Here is a 14,591-nt window from a genome sequence, read left to right on the forward strand (position 1 = left end):
ATAGAAAACTTCTGGAAGAACCTCATGTTGATCAGGAATGAACACGGGAATGGTTAAGGAGAGGCAAATTCAAACCAAGAGATGAAAGGTTAATATTGGTGACCCAAAATAGTGGGCTACATACACATTGGTTTATAAAGTCCATTGAACATGTGGGAGAAACAGACAAATGTATTTTTTGTAAAACCGAACTGGAAACAGTTGCACACCTCCTTGCTGATTATGACATACTAATGGCAGAAGGACTGTATACTGAAAGGCATAGTAATGTGGACAGACTGTTGCACTGGGGATTGTGCAAATATTATGGTACTGAAGTGGCCGAAAAACACTGGAAATATGAGCCACAAAGCATCATAGAAAATGAAGAAATCTACATCACATGGAATCATCCCTTACCAACAGTTCAAAAGATAGATGCTAGAAAACCAGATATAATGGTCCAACAAAAGAAGACAAGAGTAGCATTGATCATTGAAATTGCTACACCCAGTGACTACAGTGTCTTGCGTACAGAGAGACACAAAGTCATAAAATATCAGGATCTGCAGGCAGAAATGAGAGCAATGTGGAAGAAAGATACCGAAACAGTTCCAATAGTAGTAGGAGCAATGGGTTTTGTAAAAAAAAAATTTACAATCATATTTAGATATGTTACCAATACATGTAACTCCATACGAACTGCAGAAGGAGTCATTACTGGGCACATTGCAGGTGCTGCGAAGAGCACTACTGGCTGACATCAAAGACGGAAACGATACTAATTTCATGAATCGTACTTTGACTTGAAATGGGATCCATTCCCAGCATGGTCTTAGAAACCCAAAAACTTAGAGAAATTAAAAAAAGGATTAAATGTGCAGTGCCATTGTTATAGATAAACATTTCACTTACTCTTTGACAGCTCTCAAACAGCTAATGTTTCAGAAAGGACATAGTTTGATAACAGTTTATGATAGTGTTCCTCTACTACAGTAAAGGTTAGGCGTGTTTTTGACAAATTTCTCATAATTTACATAAGACCATTTGAACCATGCAACCCTATCATCCTCAGTGGCTCATTGGTTCCACCTTCTCTCTCAGTAAGCTCAGCTCTGACCACAACTGCATGGATGTGACTCGGCCCTAGTGATAGTAACAACAATGTCTGTCAGCAGCAAAAACGTGTGAACTAGTAATGCAGACAATCATTTAGACTATCTTTTTATTTGTATTTATTTATTTATTTATTCATATTTGTTTTCCGGGTTAGAGTAATGATATCTGTGGACTTATTTCAGACCCAGCCCAGGACTAGTGTCTAGTTAATTTACCTGTGAGAAGGATGGAGTTTTTTTTAATGTTTTCTTTCTCACTTTGCAAATGTATTGGCATCACAAATCAGTACATGGGCTGTGGTTTCTAGAACTGCTGCTCTGTTCAGTAATACTTTCACATTGTATACATGCAGCCATTGCAATTTCTTAATAATCTTTCTTATTTTCAGCAAGCCTATAATATTAGCCAGATCATGTAACAGAGATGACCTGAGTAATTTTACATGCAGCCATTGCAATTTCTTAATAATCTTTCTTATTTTCAGCAAGCCTGTAATATTAGCCAGATCATGTAACAGAGATAACCTGAGTAATTTTCTGGCTGTGATTCAATTTTTTTACCTGAATGACCTGCAGTTCAAGGTCAGCCTCAAGGATTCAACAAGACAAACAAATGCCTTAGATGAACACGTGAGCTACCTTTAATGTGGGTGTGACTGGCTTTCCCAGCAGAGATGACTGGGTTCTAAATTATCTTCTCTGAAAATTACTACTTGGTGGATATATCATACACTCTGTGGCCTGTGCCACAATCTGCCTTCCACATTAAAGCTAAAAAAGAGCTGCCCTACCACATTAAAGCTTAAAAGAGCTGCCCTACCACACAAATATAGGGATCTCAAACTAATTTAGTATGTGCCTCCTCCTACAAGGTGTTAACTGTGATCATTTAGGGCAACAAGTGCCCTTATTCAGGAAGATTACTTCTAAATGTAATGTTACATAAAACTTTACTTGGTAACTCTGCTAGGTTCCATCTGGTATATTTAGTTTTCTATGTCATTACAGCACCATTAGAAGTGACCAAATTAAAGTATCTTATGAGATAATGAGTGGCCATATGAAAATAGTGTCATCTCAATATTTTAGTCATTTGAAATGGAAAAGAATCATTCACACTAACAGGTCAGAGATTTCCTTTGATAGTCAAGACTATACCAGTCTTAATGATGCTGGTACAATAGACTGAAACTCTGTTACTGCACAAGATGATACTATTACTTCCCCTTTACTTTTGGTACAACAGAAATATTAGTATTTCTAGTCTCTAGCCAAATAACCATCAAGTGAAAGTTTTTACACTAATTAGATGGTATCAATCACCATACTTCTCCAGTATTATATCAAGGGTTACATTTTCCTGGAAAATGCACTGAACTGCACATTTTGTCTAAAATGCAAAAAAAAAAAAAAATGAATAACAGATTTGGACAAGCAAGACTGAAGTAGTAATTATGAGGTCTGTGCAAATTTGCTTTATTAGAAAAATTTTCAAAAACTCTGCATATGAAACAATACCTGATTTTAGAAACTGAAGTTTGATTAATTTAATTGTATGCATATGCATTATTTTATAAGCTACATGCTCAAGATATTGTTATATAGGGTCATAAGACTTAAAAAACAACTGACTCAAGGATCTATTTCCACCTTGCCAATATCTACTCCTAGGTCATCTCACTTTTTTCAAAGATAGCTAGAACATTTATACCAGGAGGTGAATTTGTGAATATCCATATAGATGTCCAGATCTTTTTTAAAGGCAGCGTGTCACAATGCTTAATTTAGAGAGAGAGTGAAGAAGGGGCAGGCACCGTGTGACAAATCTATCCCGCTTATTAATTTGCTTCTATTTACTCTGTAAAATTCTTAGTTAAGGAAAGGCCGGGAGTCATAGATGAGAGCCAGATTCCTGCATGGCACCAATATTTGGGGGGTTCACTCCACTTATAGCTAAGCAGACATGTAATTGCATTTGTTGAGAAGTGGCTGCATTCTCCACATGGCCACAGTACATGCAAATTAGTACTGGACTAAGCATTATATATATCTGCGAGTACTAGCTATTGATTGTAATACTTTGAATAAAACATTAAGTAATCAGATATTTGGTAATTATGAATAATTAATAAAATTAATTTATAATATTTACATATTCATACTAAAACCAATTGTAGATTTAGAACTGTAGCATTTCTAAATTTGACAGGCGTACCTTATGTTTTTATCATTGCTGAACTAAAAACAACACCTTATGTGCCTTTTTTTCTAAGTCAATACTTACTGAAACGTATACATAAATATGATTCCTTTATGTCATTATCCAGTTTAGTCATGTAAAACAACACAGTAAAACTATAGAGATTAATGTCATCTATGATAAGTTATTTGAAGAAAGTATAAAAAAGTGTCAAAGCAGTATTAAAACCTCCTAGAATATCATATTTTAGGGCAAGTATGAAATGTAATTAAAAACAGGAAGAAATACTTATATATAATGTAATAAATTAACTTTTCTCAGCAGTTGTCAGTAAGTCAAGCAATACTGAGTATAACAATATCATACTTAAAGTATTTTGTACCATATTGTGTGATACTAACAGGATAACTTGCAAATCTGAATTATGACTATTAATATTTTCCAATATAAGTCATTTCAACCTGGAACTAATAACCCGATTCTGCAATGCAACAGCAGAGAAATTCTTTATATTACTACCAGTAAAGGATTCTGTTTGGAAGACAACACTGAAGGTTTTGGGTGGATGCCTACAATCCTAAATTATGGTGTACCCTTCAGGTTATCTTGGTAATTATGATGAAGACATCCCATCAACTTATTCTATAGTGTATTTATCCTAAAGGCATTCCCACACTTTTTGATGAAGAAAAATCTAGCAACTGAACCTATGGCATAAAATAGTCAGACCACAAAAGTGAACAAACCTCTGTTAAACAATTCTGGAAACATACAATAAGATTTGTGCAATAATTTTCAGGAAGCATAATGCCAAGCAGGATTTGTTATAACTTTACAAAGGAGAAAGATATTCTCTAGGAACTGTCTGCTCATTTCGGTATCAAAATCCACAGCCCAGCTATACCACCTCTGCTGAGTTTCAACAAACGCATTACATAATGATTTATATATGAGTGAAGCTTTGTATTTCTCCACAGAAGCATCATATGAAGTTGGATTGAGGTATTGATTTTATACAACAGGACGTATCTGAACATTTAAGATACTGTCATTTCCCCACTTATAAATGACATTCCTTAAGGAAAGGCAATATTAAAACTCAAAGTGAGTTAGACTAGCTCATATTTAATGTTTTATGCTATATAAAGATGAGAAATCAGAATTGTGAATGCATTCATGACTTTTATTTCAGCTTGCCCCAAGATTAAATGTAGTTCTTTATTTCATTAATTAATTTTTCCCCCAGCAGCAAGTGCTGTAAAACTACTGAAAGTGTGTGACTTCATCGGATTTTGAATTGGATTGCATTTGTCCATTTAAGATTTGGATATTTACATAATTATTAGATTTTTGTTTTGTTCTGTTCTTTGTTAGAGATGGTGTTATTTTAAATTTTGTTTTACCTTACAGATTTTTTCTTGGAGATTTAAAAGTTCTTGGCTAGGGACAGTAAGAAAAACTTATTTTTTCATTTACTGACTACCTTGCATTTTTTTTCATGGGGTTTTAAAAAGTTCTTGGCTAGGGTCAGTTAGAAAAATTCATTTTCCATTTACTGACTGAAAATGAATCCTGTCTAGCTATTTAGTGCAATAGGTTAAGAAACAATGTTTCTTATTTAGCTGCATTCTTATTTAGCTGCAAGTACAATACGGCTGCAGCTGGTATGTGGCGGCATTGAATTTTAAAGTTCCTGTTGTCTCTGGACTCTTACTCAAATAAACAGACCAAATACAGTTGTTGCAAGAGCAAGCAATGCATTTATTAATAATCAAATCTTGTTAACTTTAACTCTGAACAACATTGCAGCTTATAAACTTCATTGACATCAGTACAGCCACTGGCCTGTTATTGAGTGGCATGACATAAAGCCCTCTGGAATGGCAATTATACTGATTTGATTACAAAAATGAAACACAAATCCTGCCACTGCTCATGTAGTGCCATTATAAAACTGAATTCTTTACTTACCAATACCAAGCAAGGTGAAAAGGGATGGGGGAATATAAGCAGAAATGGGGGGTTGGGGCTGTGGCTATGAAGAGCTACCTACCAGGCTGACCTAAGCCTGCCCCCCCCCCCCTTTTTAACCTTTTTTTTTTTTTTTTAAACACATACTACAAGTATTTTAAACTGAATTCATCTAATTTGTACCGGGCTTAAAATATTAAAATTATTAACACAGTTGACATTGGTAGGTATGCCAGTATAATAGTAGCTATATATTCCTGTGTTCATTTAAAAACAAACTTAAATTTACATTGAATAAATCAGAACCAATGTCTCATAGATGGATCCAATCTTCTTTGAATGATGTTGTATCTTTGTTTCATAGATCTTGATGTTCCAATTTAGAAACACTTAACAATGGGCCAGCTCTTGTTACTTTCTGGTTAACAAATCTTCTCACCTTGTCTAGCACTTGCTGGTTGAAAGCTCCTGCCCAGTTTAGTCAGGGCATGATTGCTGACCATACTGTGAATAAGTGAGGGAATGTATGTCTGATTATTGCTAAATCACATATGATGCAGTATATAAGCTGTCTTTATAAAGTGCATATCATTCCCTGTAGCATGAAGAATGATTATGTGCAGGAATTTTGGTTGTTCCACAATCTACAAAACATGACTGAGACCTGTGATTCCTTTCCACAACACTTCAGATTTGGCTTGGTCTAACCCAAGGTTTATGCCATTGTAACATTTTGAGACTCTGAAATGGGCTTGTGAAATAAAGGAGTGCCCCAGGATAAGAATGGCTTTTGGACATGAGAGCAAATAAAAGTTTGTGTGAAATTAGTTGCAGTTGAACTGGTGTATGTATTGTCGTAATTAAGTACACATCAGAGAACTACCTGCCTAACATTTTGAGAACTTCCATGGACTGACCTGAAGTGGCCATATCAGATGTCCATCTGATTCTAAATGAGTGGGCACTGCATGGATTAATAGAAATATCTAAGTATGTTAAAGCTCACCTGAGTTAAGTAGATTGGTCAGCGTTGCTGATATTGCACCCTTGCAAACTGCTAAATACAGTTTAATTGGTGTTTAGGTGTGGGATTAGTTCTGTAAGTAGCCTGCCCATGAAACTAAGCAGATGAGAAAGTCCATGCTTCTTTATAAGGTAACCTGGTGGCCAAGACGTAGCAGGTCTCTTTTGGATGTGGTGATCCAGATGAAAACCACTTCCTTACTAAAAATTACTTCTGACTACTTAAGTTTGCCAGTTAGTTTGATGAGTCTAAAAGCAGCAAAGTATAACCATGAGAACAAAGTGGCCCAGAAACAATAATTATAGTATGACTCAGATATAGCATGCAAACTGAGCAAAAGGATTTTAGCAATTCTAAGATTATTGGGTATCTCTTGTCATTTCTTAATCCCTCCTCTGTGTTCCACCCTTTGAGTATTCTGGCAATATTCCAAGTTTGCTAACATTGGGAAACTGGAATATTCTGGACAATAAACTTAAACCTGATAGGTAGATTCTAACTGTGGCTGAGATGAGACATCTGCATTTGCAGTAATGGAAGTAACCTAAGATAATCTGACCACTGGCACTCCTGGATATGCAAACTATTGAAAAATTAGGCAAACTGTTTTATAGATGTACTGTATGATCTATTAGTGTATATGGTGCAGGATTTACTCAACCAGGACATAGGCTCATAAGTTCATAGGTGTATACTAGGCTAATGACCACTAGGGCCCTTATAAGCCTAAGCTTGCAATGCAAATGTGACCCACAAATTTGAGTTACATAGGTGGTGATGTACTGACTGCCTCTGCCCATCACAGAAATGAGGCCAAACTAGGGGTGAATTTTCAATTACTTGCCACTGCTGCAAGTTGCACTTAAATTAAAAAGAAATGGAGCGGACGTTTGCTTCATATGGATGGGGAGCCTCTTCCAGAGAATAAGAATTTTCTGAGAAACATTTCTTTCTCTCCATGGCCTTTTTATGCCACAAGCAAAATTTAGGTCTTTTAATCTAGTAGGCCTGATGCTGTTTGTTTTACGGATGTTCAAAAGCTTCATCAAAACAAGGTCCAGGGCTGTCATGCATGCTTGACAAAGATCACCTCTCAGAAGTCTGTATGATTCTGAGTAAGGAAACAGGGCTTTGAGGTGATCAGCAAAGCACATTGTATTTACTCTGTGTATTCTTTTTGTAAGGAACCTTAGTGCTCATTCCACTTGCTTCATGTGTCTTGTCAGGTATACACCAAATGGGGGACCATACTCTCTGATGGGTCTGATGAGGGCCAAGTACTGTGATATGATGACCTCTCTGGACCTAGAAGCCATGCCCTTGCTTATAAGTTGAACAACATAGAAGGACTTCCTTACTACCTTGGACACATGCTGATGGCAGGCTAGGTTACTCTCTACATTAGTTCCCAGATCCCTGGCTAGGGAATCAACCTCTAAGGGTGTTTTATTGATGATGTAGTTACCTGGTATAGTAGACTTTCCAAAAGGTACTATAATGCAATTCTTGGTATTGAGTTTTAATCCATGACTTTGGCATCAGCCATTTGTCTGTATTAGATCTTTCAGAAGGGTGTTCTCTTCTTGGGAGAATTCAATGACTGCTTCCAGTTTGAATTCACCTTGAACTTGGTCACCCAAAGGCCTTTGACTTTGGCTTTGACATCTGAGAAGTAGATGCCAAAGAGGAGTGGGCCCAGCACAGAGCCCTGGGGAAATCCACTGTGGACTGGCCTCTTTGTGGAGGTGACCACACCAATTCTAACCTTTTAGGTCCTATGAGTCAGCCAGCTAGCTATCCAGCATATTATAAAGGGGTTTATACCTAGTTGCATAAGTTTATTGACAAACCACGAGTGAGATATTGTCAAATGCTTTAGCCAGATCTAGGTGGGCAGTATGCATTGCTTTTCTCTTTATCCATTGTCTTAGTGACCTTTTTAAAGAAGTCCACCAGATTCAGTAAACATGACCTTCCTTTGACAAAACCAAACTGAGATGGACCCAGTGTCGGGAGGTCTCCTATGTTCTTGTTGATAATTTCCATGGTAATTCTTTACATTACTTTGCAAATAAGACTAGCCAGACTAATGGGTCTATAGTTTCTAAGATCTGTTGAATGTCCTCCCTTATGAAGAGGGCTGGCAGTTGCAGTCTTCCATTCTCATGGCACAAAGTCTGTTTTAAGACTATAGTTACATAATAAGTCCAGGGGTCTTGGTAAGTCATATTTTAGACTGTTCAGGATGTATCCTGGGATGTTATTGGGGCCCACTGAGCACATGTTTCTAGTTTTAATGAGTGCAGCCAGTACATGCTCCCTAGTAATAGTTGGAGGTATTTTGTTTGAGGGCATTTTTGAGGGAGTGGTTGGGGGTGAGATGGGGGTAAAGTTGGAACTGAATTTGTCTGCTAACAGGTTTGTTATATCACTAGGCTCAGTTAATGTGGCACCATTAACCACCAGTACAGTACATTGTTGTCTGCTGGCCTTGAAGTTTCTGACATAGCTCTAGAAGGCCTTATGGTTATCTTTCACCTGGAAGGCTATCTTAACCTCAAAGTTGGCTTTGCTTAACCTAATTAACCCTATTAGTTGCCTATTTACTTTGATGAGAGAATTTCTATTTTTACCAGAATTACCCTTCCTGATTTTTGCCATAACATTGTTTTCCTTTTTTATATATTCTTTTTAATCTGTGATGCCACTTGGATGGTTTGTTTCTAGGGCTAGTCCTGGGCTTACTTCTGGTGGGTACAGTGGACTCTATGCAGCCATTGAGATGGTTGTATAGGCTGCTGGGTTCTCTGGTTTGGATGGGGTTTGAATTTTGACAATCCATCACTTAGTCAAAGGTAATTTGTCTTGGAATAGTTCCTAACTGTTACTGGTTTTAATGAAATTATGGAGTTGATTTTGATTTGAAAGGAGGCAGCTTTATGGTCAGACCTTACCAGGGATGATGAGACATTAGTGGGGTGCAGTATTCTCCCATATTTGTAAGTACAAAATTCAGTATGTTGGAGTCTCTAGAGGGCGTATTCATTACTTGGTCAAAGGTGTTTGTATTTATGAAGTCCAGGAATATTTGTGCCTGTGGATTTGAGACTGTGTAGGGTTTCCAGTCCATAGAGGGTTAATTAAAATCTCCCGTGAATAGAGTATTAGGTTGGGTGGTAAATGTCTCCAGTAGGTCCAAGTATGCATTGTGAGATTCCTGGAACATGAAGTGTGACCTACAGCGAACTAGGATATGTTATGGAATTTTATCAAGATGACTTGACATAGAAGAACTCTAGTGGGGTCATTCTGTTGCTCGCCCTTGAGGTACTCTTGTTATTTATGCATATTGAGACACCTCCTCCTTTAACCCTTTTCTCTGCAGCTGCTGGTCTAAAAGTGCAGAAGGCACCAAAACCTTGCCCTGCCCGGGTACTCTCTGCCTCTTTAAACCATGGCTTGGTAACTGCACAGATGTCTATATCCTTGAGTATGAGGAGGGCTTGGAGGGAGTGCATTTTTTGTTTAGGCTTCTGGCATTGAGGAGTAACACCGTGAGGTTCAGTTGAGTTGATTTTCTTATGTAGGTAGGTTTATCAATTTGCTGTTGTCTAAATAAGGCACTATGGGGTGGGTAAAGTTTTAGCCAGTATTCAAAAGCCTAGAGGGGAAAGGTGCAGACCATCTCTGACAAAGCATCATGATCTGTTAACCATATCCTCCCAAGCTGAGAAATATTAAATCCCTTTAGAATGACACCAGAAAGACAGCCAGTGGTTGATATCAATCATTTTTTATCATATTGTGGCATCATCCTAGGTGATGGTAATATGCTGCTCAATGCTAGGCTCATACCAGCCTGAGACACACAGTCTGAAAGCTTCATAATATATCTCTTCATATAGTCCAGGGAGGTGCATCTCAGGGCATCTACACCAAGATGGACTATGATAGAATCATACTGGTACCTGTAGTGGAATGACTTGAGTGCCATGCATGATTTAGCAGTTTCTCGCTCCAGATAAGTATCTTCTCCTTGTTCAATCCTTTTAGAGGGGCATCAATATATTTTACAATGGAGTACCCTATGATGAGAGTCCTGGGAAGTGTGTTTGCTTGCCTTAGGGGCTTAGTATTTGGCACCCTACTGAGAGAGGCAGTCCCCAGGATTCAGCAAGCTCTGCACAGCATGTAGGAGTAGTGCAAGAGCTGCTGCAGGCAATACGGCTGACGTGCAATCCAGAAATGAGCTCCCGGGACATGCACAAGTGCTCCTGCAATATTCCTGCATGGACACAGCCCCATGTATGCTAATTACCTAATTTGCTGGTGAAAACCATGCAAATGAGGTGAATTAGTAATCCAGTAAGCAGGCACATGTCCGTGCAGGAATAGTGAAGACTGCAGAAATGAATACATTTCTGCAAACTACAAAATGGAGGCATGGCAGCTCTTAAAAGGGCTAGGCATGCCAAAGGCCAAATATATGGCCATAGGCATAAAATGTAGTTGCAAAATTATAAAAAATAACTTTTTGTTGTGTTTTTAGCTGATTTCAGCCATTTAAACATAGGGCAGTGGTGCACAAATAGGATAGGCCCGAAAATAATAAAAAAAGCTGGAAATAAGCATTTAAACCAAAATCATAATTTTGCCATAATAGTCAATGGCATGCATAACTCAACAAGACCATGGAATAGTGGTTGCTAAGGGGGAAGGCTGAGTGTCGGTTTTGTAACCATGCATTTGAAGTCAATCCTATGCAAATGAGGACAATGATACTGAATCACAGATTTCCCCTCAGTGTTAGCTTGCACCCAACCATATGTGTCATGCATGCTGTAAGCTTATTGGAGCTCTGTGGCCCGTGTTTGCCCTTAGATAAGCACAGCTAAGGAAGGGTGTGTGTCTGAAGCAGCCTAGCAGTATTTAGAGATTGGTACAGCTCTACCTGCTTTTAATAAAGTTTAGTGAACCAATATCTTACCTTGCCATTGATGCCAACAGAATTATCTTTTAGAAAACATTTAACATAGTGTTCAATTCATTTTATGCTCCATATCAAATAGTGTTCATAGTTCATTTAATGATCCATATCAACCTTTGAGCAATATCCAAAAACCAGCTCAGAACATTATCATTCCCTGGCACCATTGACAATAAATGTATTGAAGTTGCATGCTTTCCAAATCAGGGTTACCACAAGCTGCATATTCAATAAAAAACACAGAGACCTCAAATGGATTAAATGGCCACAGCCATGTGTTTATTGCCATTTACTCAAATAGAAGCCAATTATTATGAGATGTGTGCAAGGCAGGAATGTCAGGGAGGCCATCTTATTTCTTTCATAGCATTCTCCTAAACCTACAGGACAACAGACAGCACATCAATATCTGGCCCTTCTGATTCAACATACCCACATCATAACAGCTTTTTCATGTCACAATTCATCACAATTCCTCTGGGCCGCCTTACAATCTGCCAAGGAGCCGTTGCCAGGCTGGTAAGTCCCCTGGCAACAATCCCTTGGGGCTGTCTGGCCTGTGGAAGGTCCAGTTGAAGAGTCCTGTGACCTCAACCCCCACTTACCTTGGCCTCCCTTAACTTTCCTGTCTTCCGCCACAGAAGGGAGGAATATTCCTCCCTTCTGCCAGCACATCTATACCTATTCTGTTTGAATGCCCTTCAAAGCTAAACCAGCTTGCAATTCCTTATAAAAAAACCCCAAACCTTCTTCTGATAAATGAACCCCATCCTCATCATATCTGTCTGGCCACCAGACCTGAATGCCAGGGTGAGGAATGTACAACCTGTTAATGTCCCTTTAACACCTTATCCATAGAAATATTAATTCTCCTTCCCATTCTCTCCACAGCTTTAATGGACCTAGCCCCCCCTCCATTTCTGTCTCTGTACCACTTCTGACCAGCAGATAATAGCTTGTGGCCAGCATTCATGCATGCAATATACCTCTTGTACCATCAAACCAGTTAGCTCTTTTATTGGATGTTGACAAATATCATTACCCCCTAGGTGCAATAAAATAGCAGTAGGAAATGTATTGCTTCTTGCAGCTTGCTGTAGTACTGCCCTGAGATGGTGCCACCACATTTCTAATACACCAAACCAAATTGATTTGCAAAAAGCTTATTTTCCTCCTTGGAAGGAGAAGCCCCACCTGCCCTGGACAAAGTGATGGAGTCTCCGAATGAAAGAATGACCCACTATCCAGATGTATTCCTGATCCAAATATGTGAGAGCTGAAATATAAAGGCCAAGAGTTAAAGCCATTTACACCTTACATAGCCTTTATAAGCATTGGACTTCCACCTGCCCATCTTCATAATGTTGGTCTGTGAAACTCCCATTGCATGTGCAAATGAGGCTGCACCTATTTGAAAGGAATGTAATGTATATTTATCTGAGTCTAGGCCAACTGATTGCTTCCTTATAGCTGCTCTCACCTGATACTGTGTCAGAGGTTCACCTTGCTGAAGACAAAAGAATGGACCATCTGACCTACCCCTATAGTTGCGGTACTCTAGTAGCACTTTAGTCAAGTCCCATACCAAACTCTTTGGGGTAACCACTCTTACCCACTGACCTTTGCCTTCTTGATGCATTTTGGATTTAGCCACATAAACCCAAGTGTCCTCCCCCACCAAATGTACATGTGCCACTGGTAAAACTGTCCATTGACCTTTCTTCTTGTTTGGTTGAATAATTTCAGACCATCTAAATGCCCCACAAAAAGCCAGCAGAAAGGCAGCCCTAAATAATGCTACCTCATAAGAAGAAAAACAAACATTTGAAACTGCAAGCCACAGCTTACGTAACATTGTTGGACCTATGGGGTACCTCTTATCAGGCCTCTTGGGTGTTTGTTTCTCCCAGCCCTTAAACATTGTCCGTACCTGAAATGTGTTAGCTAAATCCTTCAAACTCAAGGCCTGATGAAACCAGTTCAGAGCTGACAATGTGCTTCTTGCCCTTCTAAAAGTCCAACCTCTTTCTTTCATTACCAAAATGTAAGCCCTGACTTGATAAGGTGGAATTGGTCATACTTGTTCCCAGCCTCTGGATAATCTAGTCTGCAAGAATTGCTGTATGCATTTATTGTACCTTAATCTTGTCTTTCCACTGAGGGCATTACACATTAGCCACCATTCCCGTCTGCCCATAAAGCCCATAAATGATCCGGCACTCGAACCAGAGAAGGATTCGCATTTGAAGCCAACAACCAGAAACGAGACCACTGCAAACGAGAAAGAGAATCTGCCAATGAATTATCAATGCCTGGAATGTGTTGTGCCTTCACTGTGACATTTAATGTTAAATGCTTAAAAGTAAAATATCTCATCATCCTGCCTACCACTCTGCCCCCAGCTGATTATTGACTATGTTTACTATGCTATTGTTGTCAGAGCAAAGCCAAACTACTCTATATTACATTTGCACACCCCATATTTCCAGTGCAACCACTATTGGAAAAAATTCCATTTCAGCAATTGAAATGCATAACTTATTTTTCACATGAGTCGGCCATGCTGCGCTGAAACAAAGTACAATGGCGTACAGTATCAGCAATGCATCTATATACTGTGGGAGTAGAACCCACAGTCTCCGAGCAAAGCCAACCCACTCTGTCTTTCATTTGCACACCCCATATTTCCAGTGCAACCACTACTGGGAAAAATTCCATCTCTGCAATTGAAATGTTTAAACCTACTTTTCACTTGAGTTGGCCATGCCAAACTGAACCACTGATCTTGAAAATAACCCCAAAAGCCAATTCCCCTTACTGCATCTGTAAACACTGAAGTAGTAGTTGGGTGTCTCTCTCCTGCCAAACTGCTGTCCTATTGTAATCTAATAAGATACACAGCCACGCAAAATCCTCCATGCCCTGTGAGGCCCTAATCTGGTGGTGTGGCCTTGTGCACCCAGACCCTTTAGCAGTCAAACGCCTCATAAATGAATGCCCCACAGGGATCACTTTCCATGCAAAGTTCATCAACCCCACTAATTCTTGGTCCTGTGTACCCCTAAAAGGGGATGTGGCATGCAAAGATTTATTTTGGGGGGGCTAAGAGATGAAACATGTCTTGGCCACGCAGTCTGTCATCCGGATGCCATGCACTGATGTTTAAATTTACATTGCAATTGATTCCAGTAATGGCTAGGTGAGTTAACTTACAGAAATTAAGTATACATGCATATACACATATGTATGTACATACACACATACATACTTATAAACACAAAGCTATACAATATATGCATACATATATAAATA

Source organism: Protopterus annectens, chromosome 1.part1 (genome assembly GCF_019279795.1).
Source record: "Protopterus annectens isolate FY-2018-M chromosome 1.part1, PAN1.0, whole genome shotgun sequence".
NCBI classification, from domain to species: Eukaryota; Metazoa; Chordata; order Ceratodontiformes; family Protopteridae; genus Protopterus; species Protopterus annectens.